The sequence below is a fragment of the Erpetoichthys calabaricus genome, chromosome 12, assembly GCF_900747795.2.
Source record: "Erpetoichthys calabaricus chromosome 12, fErpCal1.3, whole genome shotgun sequence".
Lineage (NCBI taxonomy): Eukaryota > Metazoa > Chordata > Cladistia > Polypteriformes > Polypteridae > Erpetoichthys > Erpetoichthys calabaricus.
In genome coordinates this window covers 5,582,800-5,601,405 of record NC_041405.2, presented here as the reverse complement: position 1 = coordinate 5,601,405, position 18,606 = coordinate 5,582,800, and the positions used below count along the sequence as shown (strand labels likewise).

The 18,606-nt window shown below is 38.3% G+C and overlaps 1 long non-coding RNA gene across 7 annotated transcripts in view; it reads left to right on the top strand.

Moving 5' to 3' along the window:
• Positions 1-18,222, top strand: part of LOC114644853 (uncharacterized) — a 126,480-nt gene extending 108,258 nt beyond the window's left edge. For 2 of the 7 annotated variants that reach the window (XR_007936437.1, XR_007936438.1), the window contains exons 2-4: positions 5,733-5,844; positions 14,533-14,618; positions 17,505-18,221. This is a non-coding gene — a long non-coding RNA (uncharacterized LOC114644853). Of the gene's footprint in view, positions 1-1,522; positions 1,654-5,015; positions 5,291-5,732; positions 5,845-14,532; positions 14,619-17,504 lie in introns of those variants that run through there. The other 5 variants (XR_007936440.1, XR_003715059.2, XR_003715060.2 and 2 more) reach the window with 5 other exon arrangements.
• Positions 18,223-18,606: the final 384 nt, after the last annotated feature.

Below are 18,606 nucleotides of genomic sequence, written 5' to 3'. Positions count from 1 at the left end.
CTCAATTTTGAGCTTCATGGCAAAGGCTGTGAATACTTATGGACATGTGCTTTCTCAATTTTTTTATTTTTAATAAATTTGCAAAAATCTCAAGTGAACTTTATTCATGTTGTCATTATGGGGTGTTGAGTGTAGAATTCTGAGGAAAAAAATAAATTTAATCCATTTTGGAATAAGGCTGTAACATAACAAAATGTGGAAAAAGTGATGTGCTGTGAATACTTTCTGGATGCAATCCATCTATCTATCTATCTATCTATCTATCTATCTATCTATCTATCTATCTATCTATCTATCTATCTATCTATCTATCTATCTATCTATTATATAGCGTGCCTTTCATATCTGTCTTTCAGTGGTTCCCAAACTCAGTCTGGGACTGCAGGTTTTTGTTACAATTAGCGTCTGTTTTTAAATTGGCCACCTGGTCTAATTAAGTGATCTGTTCTTTCCCAGTTTCTGTGTTTTGGCATCAATTAAAAAATTACAAAAAGTCAGTCATTACCCAACCCGCTATATCCTAACACAGGGTCACAGGGGTCTGCTGGAGCCAATCCCAGCCAGCACAGGGCACAAACAAATCCCAGGCAGGGCGCCAGCCCACCGCAGGACACACACACACACACCAAGCACACATTAGGGACAATTTAGGGCCACCAATGCATCTAACCAGCATAACTTTGGCCTGTGGGAGGAAACCAGAGCACCCAGAAGAAATCCACACACACACGGGGAGAACATGCAAACTCCACACAGGGAGGACCCGGGAAGCGAACCCACATCTCCTAACTGCAAGGCAGCAGCGCTACCCACTGCGCCACCATGCTGCCTGTATTACAAAAAGTGTGTTAATAAATTTAATAAAAATTAAGCAGTTATATGTGAATAATGTGTTTTTTATTTCCATTTTGCCTTTCCATTATTGACTTGTTTGTCTGATGCTCACGCAGTTGCAGCCATTCATCATTCAGTGTTGTCCACCCGGGTGTTTGCTCTGCTTGTTTTTAATTGTCACTATTAGTATACAATGAAAGGGGCAGACTACACTGAATAAGGGGAAAATAACAAAACAAACAACAAAAAAGAGTAAGCATTGAAAACTATAGCCCAAAATGGATATATTTCTAAATGTCTTATAATGGAAAAATCCTACTGCTGTGCTTTTCTGAATGCAGCATAAGAGAAAGAAAAAAACAAGATCAATTATCGTTACTACAGCTACTGATCTATCTATCTATCTATCTATCTATCTATCTATCTATCTATCTATCTATCTATCTATCTATCTATCTATCTATCTATCTAAACATAAGGCAGAACGACTCTGGCAAATTAGAAATCCCATGTGGGTGCGTTTGTTTGTGTCCTGCAGTGGGTTGGCACCCTGCCCAGGATTTGTTCCTGCCTTGTGCCCTGTGTTGGCTGGGATTGCCTCCTATTCTTAACTCCGCCTAGTTATGCTCCGCGTAGTTGTTTTTCATGGTCGACTGTAGACTGTCGAGGACACGGCTGACTGAGGAATTGTTTGAAGAATGCAGGCTTCTCTCTTCGCGATGTTTATGGTAGGTTACCCCTACGGGCGTATCGGGAGAGTCAGAGTGAATGGCAGAAGACGCAGCGCTCAGTGAGACGGAGTTAAGCTCGTCTAGGTATGTTTTTCATTTGTTTAGCATAAATGTCAAAACGAGAAATAAGTGTCTATAATTCTGAGCAGTTTAGAATGATTGATTTTAAAAAAATATATTTTAAAGTAGATTTACTCGTAGACAATTTGGGAGGAATCAAGTTTACTCAAAGTTATTAAACCATCTATATAATGTTATAATGTTAAAAGTATCAGAGGGCACCGTTTTGGGGGGGGGTTTGGAGAATTCTTACCTTAAGGTACACCATGTCGGATGCTTTTTGTATAAACTTTTTATTATTTATTATATGGCAGTATATTAAACACAATATATGTAATAAAAACTTGGAGGAATAATTTTACCAAATTTCAACAGCCAGTTAACCCAATGCAGTTTTTAGGTTGTCATGTATGGGACATCATGCCAACATTTGCTTTACTTCAGAAAGTAATGTCTTTTTTCAGAACTGATTCTACTTCTGCACATATAGAGCAGTATAACACTTTTTTGCATGATGTTCAGGTTTTAATTAAACACAAAGCTACTTTCTAAATTTTGTAACAAATTTAGTTTTTTTCTCTATGTGTCTTTTTCTTAATGTCTTGACATACGACCAAAATATCACTCTGAAAGCTGAAAGTATTGACTCTTTATATTTTGTTTCTTGTGATATTGACTCGAGTTGCTACACTCAGTCAAAAAAATGTTTAGCTTATATAACTAATCTAAATTATTGAACTTAAAAAAAAAATTATGTACATGACTATCCTCTATTTGCATAAAGTATGATATTTTAGATAAAGAACCACACCTTTTGTTGACCGCAGTTTCCAGGATGTTCTAAAGGATCCCTACACCCTTGTACACTTGGAAAGAAAATTAAAGAATATTAGTAATTTTTTTCCAGATGCCATGGAATTTGTGTGGCTGTTGATGCTCTTTTGATACACCCTACATCACAAAATCAACTTTTTCTGCTTTGACAATACAACATGGCAGTATACTCTAAGATGACACAAAAACTCAGTGAAATAAAATGCGTACAGCAGTGTATGAACTATTACACATATCTACATACTGTGAATTTCCCCTTGGGATGTGAATTTCCCCTTGGGATGTGAATTTCCCCTTGGGATTAATAAAGTATCTATCTATCTATCTATCTATCTATCTATCTATCTATCTATCTATCTATCTATCTATCTATCTATCTATCTATCTATCTATCTATCTATCTATCTATCTATCTATCTATCTATCTATCTACACTTAGTTTTGAAATCCATACAAGGCAGATACATACACTCTATTGTCAAACATATTGGGACCCCCCTCCAAACCATTGAATTCAGGTGTTCCAATCACTTCCATGGCTACAGGTGTATAACATCGAGCACCTCGGCATGCAGACTGACGGCTTCTACAAACATTTTTGACAGAATGGGTCGCTCTCAGGACTTTTTGTGAATTTCAGTATGGCACCGTGATAGGATGCCACCTGTGCAAGAAGTCCATTCGTGAAATTTCCTAGCTACTAAATATTCCACAGTCAACTGTTTGTGGTATTATAACAAAGTAGAAGCAACTGGGAACAACAGCAACTCAGCCACAAAATGGTGGGCCATGTCAAATCATAGAGCAGGGACAGTGCATGGTGAGGCGCACAGTGGGCAGAAGTCACCAACTTTCTGCAGAGTCAATAGCTACAGACCTCCAAAAGCTCAAGAACAGTGCAGCGTAGAGAGAGAGCTTCATGGAATGAATGGATCTCCATGGCCGAGCAGCTGAAGCCAAGCCTGACATCACCAAGTGCAATGCAAAGCGTCAGATGCAGTGGTGTAAAGCTCACCACCCTCCACTGGACTCTAGAGCAGTGCAGACGTGTCCTCTGGAGTGAAGAATCATGGAATATAATGGACGAGTCTGAGCTTGGCACTTGTCAGGAGAACAGGACTTGCCTGACTGCATTGTGCCAAGTGTACAGTTTGGTGGAGGTTGCAGTGAAAGGAACTCTTAATGCTTCAGCATGCAAAACCATTTTGGACAACTTTGTGCTCCCAACTTTGTGGGAACACTCTGGGGATGGCAACATGACTGCGCACACACCAGTCTATACACACTATACAGAAATGGATGAGCGAGTTTCGTGTGGAGGAACTGGAGTGGCCTGCACAGAGCCAACCCAACAGAACACATATGGGATGAATTTGAACAGAGACTGCAAACGAGCCAGACCTTCTCGTCCAACATCAGTGCCTGACCTCACAAATGCTCTCCTGGAAAATTCCCATAAACACACTCCTACACCTTGTGGAAAGCCTTCCCAGAAGAGTGAAAGCTGTTAGAGATGCAATGGGGATGGGGCAACTCCATATTAAAGCCTATGTGTTAAGGAAAGTGGGATGTCATTAAAGTTCATGTGTGTGTAAAGACAGGCATCCCAATTCTTTTGGCAATACAGTTGTATGTTAAAAGACAAAGAATTTAAGCAAATTTTTTATTGTACTCATCATATCACAGGGTTGCTATTACGTAATTGTCTAAACTGATTCTAAAAAATTATACTACGTGTCTTGAGTGAATTCAACTTGCATTGACTTGGTAGTGTGGCTTAGCTGTTGTTTTTTTTGTAGTTAGTATTAAGAAATGTATTCAGGTTAACATTTTGATTTAAATGTGTGCATTGCAAACATATTTTTTCTAGTACAAATTAATCAGAAACTCCTACATTAAAAGTACTAAAAAAGAGGCAAGCACAAACTTGCCTTAAATTTTTAAATAATTCCAACAGATCTTATCTTTTCCAGTGTATGTATCCATCTGTTGATATTGCATCCATTATGTCTACCTGTCTCTTTGTATATAAGTAATACCCATTCAACAATTTCTTTGTAAGGAGCTTCCTGAATTTTGTTCGTATGTTAATAATTTATCTGCAGTTGTTTTGCTGTACTGATAGCTAATTCCAGATACCTAAGGAAAAAACATTAATAATTCAATTAAATAAAAAAATTAATCAGAGCTCAATTTATAACTTTTTACAGAATTTTATTAGACAAAATCCATTGTTAAATATGAAATAAATATGAAATATATGAAACAATAATACAGAAATTTCAATGGTCCTTTTGAAATTATTTGAACAGTTATAAAGCACAATCCCTTCTCGGAGTGGGCTCACTTTATAGCTAAAACAGTTTTATGTCCTGCCATTGTTGGTCTGAGATGACACCTGAGTGGGGTGTGGCATAGTCCATTTAACAATGTCACTTTGCTAACTTAAAGTATCTCTGCTAAAAAGGACATATAATACAGCATGCCACTATGCTCTCTAGCAATGAGTCTTTGAATCAGAAAACAAAATTGGAGTTGACACATTCTCCTTGTGTTTTAGTTCCTGCTGGTGGTGAAGTTTGACACAAAACTGGCCCCACTTTTACTGCTTGGATGTCCACTGAAGTCTTTACGCCTTTATTCACCACTGCGTCTTCGTTGTTCATTAGAGTCTTCAGGAATATCAGGAAACACATCCTCACCGTCGCTCCTGTCTTCCCAATTTTCATCAATGACAAAGTAGAATGTTTTCATCTCACAGGGCTTATCTTGTCTGTTATTTGAGTGAAGAACAAGTTTCATTTTGACTCTTTCAACTTCATCGCTTTGAGGTAGATTTAATTTTGCCAAGATATCCTTTGTCAGTTTCCCAACTAAAAAATCATTTTGTTTGTCTTTGTACATCTTTGCAGATTTCATAGTCTCCTCTAAAGCAGAAAAAAGTTTTTTCTTGCTCCAGATTTTGCTGTCAAATACGGTCTTTGTTTTTCCGTTACTACATAAATATTTATAAAGACCCAAATCAGGTATTGCTTTTCTTTGAGTGCATGTCAATCCACCTTCATGCACAAGTTTCAGGAAATGGGCCTCATCATGAGCACCTAATATACTGTCTGTCATTGTGTCCAGATGTCCAGAAAAAATGTGCTTAATAGCTTTGGAATCCAATGTGCAGATTACCTGAAAAGAAAAACAAGAAATTTTAATGACTGCAGAAGATATAGAAATGTGTCACTTTTCATCATTTTTAACTGAGTTTTGTGATCTAATTAGGCATGCAGAGGCCTTTCAGGGGCTCTCATTAAAGGCGAGCAGACCGGCTGGAAAACAGAGCATGTAACGGGAAGCCCACTTCTTGACACCAAAAAGAGCATCGAGATGTAAGGTGAGCAGATTCATTTTGATTGATTTACTATCAGACTTCCCAACACCAGCTCAGTATATGCAGCTACGATTTCCCAGTTCAATCCCCACTGCGGGGGGTCCACATTTTTAACTACAAAACCTTTCCCTGGGTTGTCTTCAGTGGCACCCCTGACTTGGCTAAGTGGACACTGTAGATGGACTTCCATTCTCCTGGCTGCCACCTGATGCCTGCCAGTAACCCCCTCTTGTTCCATTCGTCCTTTAGTAGTGTTCACAGTGCTTCAAGTGGAAGCAAATTATTGTTTTGCTGTGTCTTTTTACTGCAAAAGAGTGACATTTGAACACTGGGATATGTCAACACTCGATCGAGGAGTGTAGGGGGTGAGGGGGGGGGGGGTTGGTGTCTATATTCAGCCATAAGGACATGGATTCTGGTAGAACTTCTGAAGACTTTTAATATGCTGTTCATGATAAAGAGCAGGATGTGAGATGGGCAGAACACATCCAAGATGTCTTTAAAAATTATCCATCCATATCCTAACTACAGGGTCACGAGGGTCTGCTGGAGCCAATCCCAGCCAACACAGGGCACAAGGCAGTCCTTAAAAATTAGAAACAGTTAAATCTTTGATGTGCAGTTGTGAGAGGAACAACTAACTGCAGGATGAGCTCAGCAACATCCCTTGGCAAGAAGTAGATGAGCCATAGAAATCCTGAAGGACCCAACAGGGCACAAGGAATTCAGGAGATCCCAACTGAACTGCTGTCACTTGGTGGAATTAAATCTCTGCTTCTGCCCAACTACCCAAGCCTGTCTGCTGTCCAGGCTGATTCTCAATTATTTGGCATTCCATTGAGTTTAATATCATCTGCAGACTTGACCAATTTGCTGTTTATATAATTATCAAAATCATTTGGTTTCCTCCGGGCGCTCCGGTTTCCTCCCACAGTCCAAAGACATGCAGGTTAGGTGGACTGGCGATTCTACATTAGCCCTAGTGTGTGCTTGGTGTGTGGGTGTGTTTGTGTGTGTCCTGCGGTGGGTTGGCAACCTGCCCGGGATTGGTTCCCTGCCTTGTGCCCTGTGTTGGCTGGGATTGGCTCCAGCGGACCCCCGTGACCCTGTGTTCGGATTCAGCAGGTTGGAAAATGGATGGATGGATGGATTTATATTTATTGTATTAAAGGAGCAGCGTCCACAGCACCACTTTTAACATCACCTAATTCTGAAAATGTTCCACTCTTCACAACCTTTGCTTTGTACCAACCTAAAACTTGGGGGTTGGTGGCAGGATTGGCACTCCAGTCACTGTAAAAAAACCTCCGACTGTCCAGTGTGGTGTGGAGGTGCCCCTCTCTTACACTACACACTCTGAGACCCCAGTTTTATTTTAGTTGAATTCCAATCCTCTCTTTTAAAAAGCCTTACAAAAAGCACATTAGTGAAACACATTTCACCATTTAAAAGCATACTGAATGTTCAGTAACACGCCTGGATTTCATATTTAGTGGATTTAGAAAGCATTCAGACAGCTTCACGTTCTGCACAGTTTATTGTGTTGCCGATGTAATTGTAAATGCATACATTTTCCATTTTTGGCAATCAATCTACATTCAATAACACACTATGATAAAGTGAAAACATGTTTTTAGAAGGATTTGCAAATGTATAAAAAATCAAAAATCATATCTATCCCAGCGGCCATACTGGGTAGCCTTGATGAAGACTCAAAGAGCATTTTAACAAAATACACAACTCAAAAAAAAAATGAAGGGAACACTTAATCATCTCAGTCTAACACCAAGTCAATGAAGCTTCAAGGATATCAGCCTGTCCAGTTAGGAAGCACAAGTGACTGTGAATCAACGTCACCTGCTTTGGTGCAAATGAAAGTGACAACAGGTGACCTGGACAGGGAAACAACAGGACGACCCCCAAAAAGGGAATGGTAGCCATGGACAATTGCTCTCTCCTTATCCTTCCTGACTGACTCTTCTTCAGTTTATAGTAGTGTTCACAGTGCTTCAAGTGGAAGCAAATTATTGTTTTGCTGTGTCTTTTTACTGCAAAAGAGTGACATTTGAACACTGGGATATGTCAACACTCGATCGAGGAGTGTAGGGGGTGAGGGGGGGGGGGGGGTTTGGTGTCTATATTCAGCCATAAGGATATGGATTCTGGTAGAACTTCTGAAGACTTTTCATATGCTGTTCATGATAAAGAGTTTCCCATTTTGCATCTATCTATCTATCTATCTATCTATCTATCTATCTATCTATCTATCTATCTATCTATCTATCTATCTATCTATCTATCTATCTATCTATCTATCTATCTATCTATCTGTTAGAGAGACAGCAAGAATTAAGAGACACCGCTCACATTTCAAGGTGCACCTTCCAGTATGCACAAGAGCACATATTATGGGATGTTAGCAGAGATGTAAGATTCATGTGTGTTTGTTTTTCCTTGTTTGTTATTTCCTAAGGAGTTCTAATAATTGCAATAGCTGAGAATTTCTAATATACCAGATCAGTCATGAAGTGTGCATTAATGACCAGAGGTTGGTTTATTTGTGTTTGATTTGCATTGCACGTTTGTCATACGTTAACATGCAAAGTTGTTTAAAGTGTACTAAAGTGAGCTGTTTAGTGTTCATGTATTGGGAATGTGCCTTAGTGTTATTTACATTCAGCAATATTATATTATGTACTTTAATATAGTTTGTTGATACTGTTTATTGATAAACTTTATTGATTTTGAACAGTATGATTTCATACTGTTGATAAGCTAGTACCTAATTTATGTAATACTGACATCTAGTGGATTTTTGTGTAATTTACAAGTACGTTTTATGCATTCTTTTTTATTGTAGACCACACACATACACCACACTCACACACACACATATACTCATTCAAGCACAGTATATATTCTTAAATAAATCAGTTGCTGTTTCATTCTGAGCTGCTGTGTGGAATTCTCTGCATCATTTACCAGTGTCCTGACTGACACTCAGAAGTGAACATTACAAGTCCTGAACTCATTACAGATACAGTCATCCTTTGCTACTCTATCTATCTATCTATCTATCTATCTATCTATCTATCTATCTATCTATCTATCTATCTATCTATCTATCTATCTATCTATCTATCTATCTATCGATGCACTGTAGGGCTATTTTGCACCCTTCTCTCTTTTGCCTCATAAAAATGACTACATTTGTTTTTCAGAGCAAGATTTGTATTTGTGTTAATCTGCTCTTCTACTTAATGACCATTTGTTTCTGGAATACTTCTTTCTTTTTTTAATTTGCCATTTTGCAGTGCAAAAGGTACAAAAGTTCCCTACCTGTTGTCTTGGTCAAAAAACACAAAAAAAAGTTAAAAATTGCAGTTTTTTGGGGGAAGACATACAATTATTAATTAATACACAATTTTTTAAGAAGTCAACAACCTTTAAAATTGACAATCGCGTTGCTCAAAAAAATGCCCTGCAGGGTCTTAGCTTTCTGATCAACTTTTCACCCTTTTCACCCACTTGCTTGGAGGTGCTTAAATAACATACTAAAATCTCGTGATCCACGTCACCGATTGCTTTGATTTTTTCACAGTTTGTGCAGAATATCAGTATGTTTTAGTCTTCCAAACGGTATTGAATTTCGTTTTAGATTTTTTTAGGTTATTAATATTTTTGTTTTCTAATGAAGCTATAACTGTGACCAACGTGAACATTTTGAAAACTGCTTTATAACGATTTTTATTCATTTAAAAACAAACAGGAGTGGTTAAGTCTATTTTTATTTGTCACATATATTCTCTACAAACATTTTTATCTGTGGGTTTTGTATTTTATAAGAAATACATTGAGGAATGTTTATAATTTGAGAACACGTTGTTAACCGGCACTTCCGGTAAGGTTCTGCAGAGGACGCTGCTTTGGAAGATGGCTTCAGGGCTACTATTTACCGTTGGAGCGTCGCCTAGAATGAAATCAATTGGGAAATGTTATTTAGTAGTTTTTTTCATCATAAAAACGTTTCAGATTTTCCATATTATCAAACATTTAGTTATCAATTTACGTGTATCTGTGTTTAGTTTCCCAAAAATACATATTTGTATTATGTCAACTGCTTTGTAACACAATTTGTAATCGCTATGAAAGGCGCTATATGCAGCTTTAATAAACTAAATGTGGATTTCCAGTACAGGACTTATTAGGTATAAACATGTACTGTATATTATAATTTCAAGTGTTAGTAATGTAAAGATCTTTTTTTAAATTCTTTTCTTATCCAAATGTTTGCTTAACCTTTCTGTTACTTTTAAGAATAATGTGATGTATTTATTTATTTATTGGTAACTTACTGATACTCTCAGACAACTGACATAACACAGAATTTGCTTGCAGACCCACTTAATCCAATTGAGGGTCGGAAAGCCAAATCCTGGACAAGTGCCATGAGCATGGGAAAGGCGCTATATAAATAAAATGTATTATTATTATTAAGGTGGCAGTCTAACACATGACCTACTCATTCACATACTGGGGCCAATTATGATTCATAAATCAACTTAACCTGCCTGTATTTTTGTAACAGGACAACAAATTCCCTGCAACAGGGAGAACATGCAGAGTTCATGGGTACAACAGTTAGGTGTGGTAGTAAAACTCAGGTTGCTGGATCTGTAAAGAAGTGGCACCACCCAGCAGGCGCCATGCTGCCCAACTGATCAGCAAAAGGAATCCATCTGTTCATCCATGTATTGACTTTAAAAAGCCTCTTAGTACAGTTCAGGAGCAAAGGTGCAGGAGCCTACCCGGGCAGCAACCAAACCCAAATGGGATGCCTGTCAACACCAGGATGTATTCTCACACACACACACACACACATACACACACACTGATTAATGTAATCTACACACCTGTGTCACATGATGTCATTTCATTTTTGTAACCCACATAATCCAGACCAGGGTTTCATACAGAGCTGGAGCCTATCCCAGCTAGCATAGGACACAAGGCAGGATCAAGCCCTGGACAGGGCACCAGTTCATCACAGGGCAAACACACACACACACACACACCCACAAGGGCCAGTTTATCATCACCAGTTCATCTAACTTGCATATCTTTGCACAGTGGGAGGAAACTGGAGCACCTGGTGGACAACCACACAGACAAGGGGAGAACATGCAAACTCCATTTAGTGAGGGCACAGGACAACAAACCTGGTCACCTTGCTGTAAAGTAGCAGCACTATAACTGTGCCAACATGCCACCCTGTGTCACATAAATAAGTGGATAGGACTGGCGAGCTTTGTTGGGCTGAATGGCCTGTTCTCGTCTAGAGTGTTCTAATGTGACAGCAAAATTCCATATTGTTTTGTGAAAAATCTGCAAAGATATGGAGACAATGACAACTTTATTTCTTTTGCACACCAAATACTGTGAGTTAAAAACTTCTTCTTCTTTCATCTACTCCCATTAGGGGTTGCCACAGCAGATCATCTTCTTCTATATCTTCCTGTCCTCTGCATCTTGCTCTGTTTCACCCATCACCTTCATGTCATCTCTCACCACATCCATATAAAGCCATTTATTACTCTACAGTTTGTTCTCCATATTAACATTTTAAGAATTAAAATCATCTGATTATAATCACCATACTGTCGATACTAAAGGCGTTTGTTTCATGTTTATAAAAGTTTTGGCTTTGACAAATTCTCTCCATGATGACTGCCATATTATAAGACCTCAATTTCAGGCCTTTATGTTTGCTATTACTTTAATAAATGTAAATGGTCTTGCAAAAATGCAATTGTCTCCTATACAAAAAACAATATTATTTAAGTAACGCTATATGTTGTTTATGTAGTATTTTTAATTGCAGTAATTTTAATTGCTAAGAATAAAATATAACTTTAATGTAAATCATTATTTTCATATCATTTATGTTTATAGAGTGTGTTTACTGTGCAGATAAATCAGCCTTGACTTTGAGTCTAAATGATTATGTAGCACGTGGAGATTTGTTTGTTGCATTTCAGAACGTTTATGATGTCATATTGTATTTAAATTCTCTAACATGAACAGCAGTGAAATAAGAATGCATAGTAACTTAAATTCTAACCCAAAGTTAAAGTGCAAAAATCAAATAAGCAACACATTAAAATGCTTACCTGAATGCTATCAGTAATGAGAGTAAAACAAATAAATTTTAATAATATATAGCTAAGCATAATTATGATATTACAGCAATGACAGAGACCTGTTGGGAATGAGCAGGACATGGAGGGGCAGACATTTAATAGGAAAGACAGAGAACAGAAAAGGGGGGCCGGAGAGGGGGGGGGGGGGGCTGTTTATGTCAAACCAAATTGAAACTCAAGGCTTCTTCAGTTGGATGATGAGCCCATCTTAGTGAGGACGTCTGGATTTGTTTAGAAAGCATTAGGGAAAGTGGCCTTATTTTAGGAGTGTGTTATAAACTCTCCAATGCCAACAGTACTTTAATTTTGTAATATTAAAATGGCAAGTTTACAGCAGGATTTTCTAGTTATGAAAGACTTTATGTATACAAATATTAACTGGGCTAAGGTTGCAAATGGCAGAGCACAGGACAGGAGTTTTTTGACATAATCAGTGACTGTTTAATAACCCATCAGTGATGGAGGGAGTCTGTTTGCAGTTTGTGTTTTGTAATAATCAGGATAGAATTGAGGGTGTGCATGTGATTGGACCACTGGGGTCAAGTGACTAGGATATCATACAATTCTCTGTGTTTTAGAAGAGCGAAGAGAAACAGATGTGGCAAAGTGTAAATGGAGTAAACTGGAATAACCTTTTAGGTGTGAAGACAGAGAGCAAAGAGCAGTGGAGCCGCTTTAAAAACATTTACACAAAACGCAGGACAAGTTCATCTCAAAATCTAGAATTAGAAAACAGCAAATATATTCCTGTTTAAAAAAAAACAATCTCTGTGGAAGATGGTCTGGGAGTGTCATCACTTCATGTGTAAATCAGATCAAAAGATGTGTCTCTATTTAAATTCAAGAAAAAATCTGAATTTTATCTAATGCATTGTGAATAACTATTAGTGTTAATGCTTTATTGAATACTTAAATTATTTCTGTCCTACTTACTCCCTCCCACTCACCTGTCCATTCAGCAGTCACCGAGAGGGCAGCCAGACTACACCTGCAGTCAGATGTGCTGTTCCAGTATCTATCTATCTATCTATCTATCTATCTATCTATCTATCTATCTATCTATCTATCTATCTATCTATCTATCTATCTATCTATCTATCTATCTATCTATCTATCTATCTATCTATCTATCTATCTATCCCACCCTTAACAAAGTGCTGCACTTATGTTATCCCCTTTAGACAGTAGAACTCCCAATGTTATGTCTAAATTGGAGGGAATAAATACACTCTCTTTAGATTTGCCCAATACATGATCTCAACAATATGAAATGTTTGCCCTTTTCAGCTTATATGTGTAGCATTTTCAGGCACCACTTTTTAACCTCTCCAGGTAACACATTCACAGCGACAGTCTCATGTTTAGTTGATCCAAAGCACAGAAGCAAAGATGTCAGAACAAACACAAGGAAATCCCATCACAGCAGCTAAACTGGACCTTACTGCTGATTCCTACCTTTAAGGGTGGTTTATTTTTTTTCTGTACAAGTTGCTCATTGAAAGCAAATGAAATGTTTAGACGTACAAAACTAAATTCTGTTTGAATTTCAATTAATTTTGTGTCTTTACCTCCACTTTTCTATTTTCATCAGAGACGGAGTCTTTCATGGTCTGTGGAAAATAAACTTCAGATTTTCAGACGGCTTTCCTTTATTTTGACATCTTTTGGTGTTTCAATGTTTTGCTTAACTAACATACTACAATATCCAAATACTCACCTTCCTATTTTGATTGTTTTTCTTTTTCTTATTTGTAACAACTTCCCAGTCCTTATCTGCTTCAGAGTCAGAAATGTCTAGAACACAAGAAAATAAAAATGTGTGAACTTCTAGTTAATTATACTTGTAAACTTCTAGATTCTGAGTGGAACTCTGCTCTTTAATTTAACTTTGACTTTCATGCTGTATTTCCACTTTTGGAAAACGTCTCAGAATTTGATAGCAGTATTATTAAATCAACGATGTGAAAATAATATAAAATTAGTAAGAATTTAAAATATTGAAAAATAATACAAATGCATTTTTAACTAAAACTGAAATGCAATCATTGTGTTTTTATAAAATACTTTTCAAATGCTATTCAAATTGTTTTAGTTATATTTTATCATATTTTACATCATAAAATATTTATGATTTTTCATTAAATTTTATTTTTAAAAGCTAGACTGTTACAAGTGCCTTCTACTCCATCAAGCTTATGATAATAACTTAAAAGCTACAAAAAAACAATCGGAAGATAGAAATACAAACCCCAAGCCTCAAAGCCCACCCTCACAGATATTCCTTCTTTCTTCACTTTTTCAGGCCCCCTTTCTTTTCATTTTTTCCTGAAGTTTCTAGATATGCTGATGTGCTGCTGACAAATTAAGTGAACGTCCTAAGACAACAGTTGCTTTTATATTTTTTATTTTTCCAGATTTTCTTTATCAGAAGTCCAGATGCTGTTTTTTTATTGTTATTCCTCCATCCATGTTCTGATTTCACTTTTTGCAGACAGTCAGTGCAGATCTTCACAGCATGGTGGACAAGCCAGTAGAAGACCTTAGACTGAACGACAGCCCAGTCTCCAGAGCACAATGGTAAGGGGGCGCTTCTGTAATACTTTGGTGGGAGGGGGTTGATGTGATGAAACCCCAAAACAAGTAACAGTGTTGGGGGAGCTCAACACGACATTTGGGGGTTCCTTCGCCTGGCTACATGACACCCTAGAGTTGAGCCTGCTGGATGGCAGATTCTTCTCAGAGCACAACGGGGGTCATTTAGAGATGATGACTAACTTAACTTACTTGTACTCAAGACTCTGAAAGGAAACTTTCAACACAAAAAAAAAATCTACGCAAACACAGGGAGAACTTGCTGTCGCCACATTGGCAGAGAGCAGGCCATTAAGTGAGCCCAGACTCATGGCTGCCCCTCCACTGACCTTGGAGACCTCATAATTTGCTGTTTTCAACGTGCTGGCATTGCAGAACCTCTAAACTGCCCCAACATGAGCAAATGTTGATATGTGTGTCTTGTGATAAAGTGGCTTCCCTTCCAGGGTTTATTCCCATTCCTTCATTCTGCTTGATTCTTCTGTGTGACTAGGACTGTGCCCAACTAACACAGAAATGAATGACCCAGATGATTGAAAGTAACGCTGACCACCTCACTGTTTGACCATTACCTCCTCAAATAGTATTTGGAAGTGCCTGTTCTAAATGGTGAAACTAGGGGCCTCACACTAAAACGTGGCATACGGACAAAACTGGAAATGTGCATACGCATAAAAAAATCCAGATGCATAAAATTGTGCATACACCACACGTCCTCTTTAAAATTCCCAGTGAACATGAAATTTAAAGGAGATGCACGCACCTACAGCCCCACTCCGACTCCTCCCAGAATTTCACATATTTGAATATACAAATCAATATAAATATCCCTTTGTGTTCAGTCTTTTGTTAAAAGACAATAGCAAACATTGTCTTTTAACATTGAAAAATGAAGAATTTAAGAGAATGCAAAATTTAGGCCCTGCTTAGTGAAGAGGAGACAAGGAAAAACATAGCATTTGGAGGCTTTAACCTCGGAAATCCATCCATCCATCCATCCATTATCCAACCGGCTATATCCTAACTACAGGGTCATGGGGGTCTGCTGGAGTCAATCCCAGCCAACATGGTGCCAGGCAGGAAACAAACCCTGGGCAGGGTGCCAGCCCACCACAGGGCACACACACACACATACACACACCAAACACACACTAGGGACAATTTAGAATCGCCAATGCACCTAACCTGCATGTCATTGGACTGTGGGAGGAAACCCACGCAGACACGGGGAAAACATGCAAACTCCACGCAGGGAGGACCTGGGAAGCGAACCCGGGTCTCCTTACTGCGAGGCAGAAGCGCTACCACTGCACCACCCCTAATCTTGGAAATTTCCACTATAATCTTGTAGTTTATTTTGTCAATCATAAACTTCATCTTAAAATCGATGTTTAATTTACTAGGAGTTCTCAAACTCCATCGTAACTAAAGTAGCACATTAAATGCTTCGTATTCTGAGTGTTCCCCGACCCAGTCATTAACCGCACTGTGCTTCTTAAACCGGCTTTCTCTTTCACCGACAGGAGCGTGCAGGCAGTGATCGCCACACAGAATACGTTACGTTCACCGCTCAAAAGAACTTCCATTGAGTTCTGTGTCTGTGTCCCTGACCTTCTTCTCAAGAACCCATCAATTACTCATTATTTCAGTGAAACCAGTGACCAGTGACACTCATTCATACATCTGGCCTCTTGCAGCCTCGTGTGTCACAACTGCCATAAATGTTCTCTGCTTTGAACGTACAGCTGCTTTTGCAATCGCTTTTCAGAGATATTGTGACAAGATGTGCTGGGAATTTAATGGGTGTTCTTCTGGATGAGCCTTCCTTATGTGCCTGTGTTGGGTTTTCTTCCCAAATCCTAAAGATTTGCAAATCAAGTGACTTGGCATGTCTACATCTTCTCTACACGGGTAAGCGCGCCCTTCCCTGGAAGAATGCCCTGTCCATAATTTTGATGAACACCAACAGGAAGAACCCTGAAATGTGTTAAGTGGGTTTAAAAATCATACGCATGTACACAATCAGTGGTTCAAAAACTCGGTCCTGGGGACCCCCTGGGGCTGCACGTTTTTCTTCTGTTTTTAAAGTTGGACTCCTGGCCTAATTAAGTGAGCTTTTAATTTCCAGGCCCAGTTTCTGTGTTTTGGAGACAATGCAGAACTTACAAAACTAAATTTGGTATTATTTTTTCATTATTATTAAACTAAGCAGTTATATGGGAATGATGTCTTTTTTTAACAATGTTTTCATTCTGCTTATCCAGGTGTTCTGGTTATTTAAGTCATTATTAACTAATTTGAGGGTCTGAAGCAGAAGCCGTCATAGCCTTTCATCATTCGGTGTTGTTTGCTCGAGTGTCTGCTCTGCTTGTTTTTAATTTTCATTATTAAAACACAATGAAGGCAGCAAACTTCATAGAAAAAGGGCAAAAATAATAGGAAAGCAACAATAGAGTTAAGCATTTAAAGTAAAATAGAAAGATTTCTAAATGTCTTATAAATGTAAAACAATCTCACTGATGTGCCTTCTAAATGCAGAATAAGAGAAAAGAGAAAAACAGAGCGGCTAATTAAATGACATCAATTATTATTAATTATTATCACTGATTGTGAATCTGCTTAGAACAAAAACCTGCAGCCACAGGGGGTCCCCAGGACCGAGTTTGGGACTCACTGTATGAGATTACTTCAAATGAATAACTGGCTAGAATCATAACATCATAAGCACAGCTAAGAGTTTACATTCACACCATCACGGACTATTATTATTACTGTTAGTGTATATTTGGCTGATTCCTGTCCAAAGATCCTAAAAATATCCGGATGTGCTGTACCTGTTTAAAACGTTTGTTTTTCTTTTTTTTTCTTCAGTTCGACCATCAGCAGATTGTTGTGAGATTTGAAGAGGCCACCTTCAAACTCCAGTCATGGAGAATAAATCCACTATCTGTACTTTAAAGAAGGAAGGCACCAAAAAGAGCTGAGCTCTCTGGGGCTTTGCTGATCCTGGCCTTGTGAACCTCAGACATGCAGCCCATAATACGTCACACATTCCTACATCTGCTCTGTGGCCTCTCCAAGCTCACCTCCTGCCTTACATTTTATGCTGCTGGTATCGGCCCCAGCTCCCAACACTTATTACAGAGGCTGTGAATGGCTGGTAAGGCACTATATGAGTTACCAGCGCACACACCAAATACCAGCACTTTAAACAGAGACACTGGTCATCTGTCTGCACAGTCACGGGGCACTTTTGACACAAATGACACATTTAGAGCGATCACTCAGCCTGACAACGTGTCTTGTTTTATTTTGTTTGCTTCAAAAGAATTTTTTAACATTCATACTGCACAGCGAGAAGGAAGCCTGATGATAGGGGATCCAGCGCTGGAGGAGATGCTGCTGAGATCTTCCCCAGGATGCTTGTAAATAAAAAATAAAAAATCAAATACTACAATTTAAATTAAAGAAAAACTTACTCAAGTGAAAACTGGGAATAGAAATGTTGTTTGAAACAACTACAATGGTGTGATGTGTGTTCAGCAGGATCAAAATAAAAGTTTTACAGTTTTCTCCAATGTCATTACAGACGTCTGAAATAAAGTTACATAAACTGAGCGTCTTGAGTTTTTTATTTCATTATGGTAAGCCCTTGAAGTAATATTTTTATTTTTCAGAATTTTGTACTCAAAGATATAAATATGTAAAAACCCTGAAGTGTTGTTTTTTATGATTTTTTTTCCTCAATAAAAATGTAAGCTTTGATAAATTAGCTGAAAAAAAGGCAAAGGTACAAAAAAAAACTAGGTGTCTAAAAATACCTGAGGATACCACCAGAGAAACAGCCTTCAGGACCTCCCAGAAGACAAAAAGAGGTGAAGCAGCTCACTGGGACACAGCCGGGAGGTAATGGTCAGGGTCAGAACGGGACTAAAACTCTTAGTAATGTTCATATTATTTGGGAGTAAAGTAC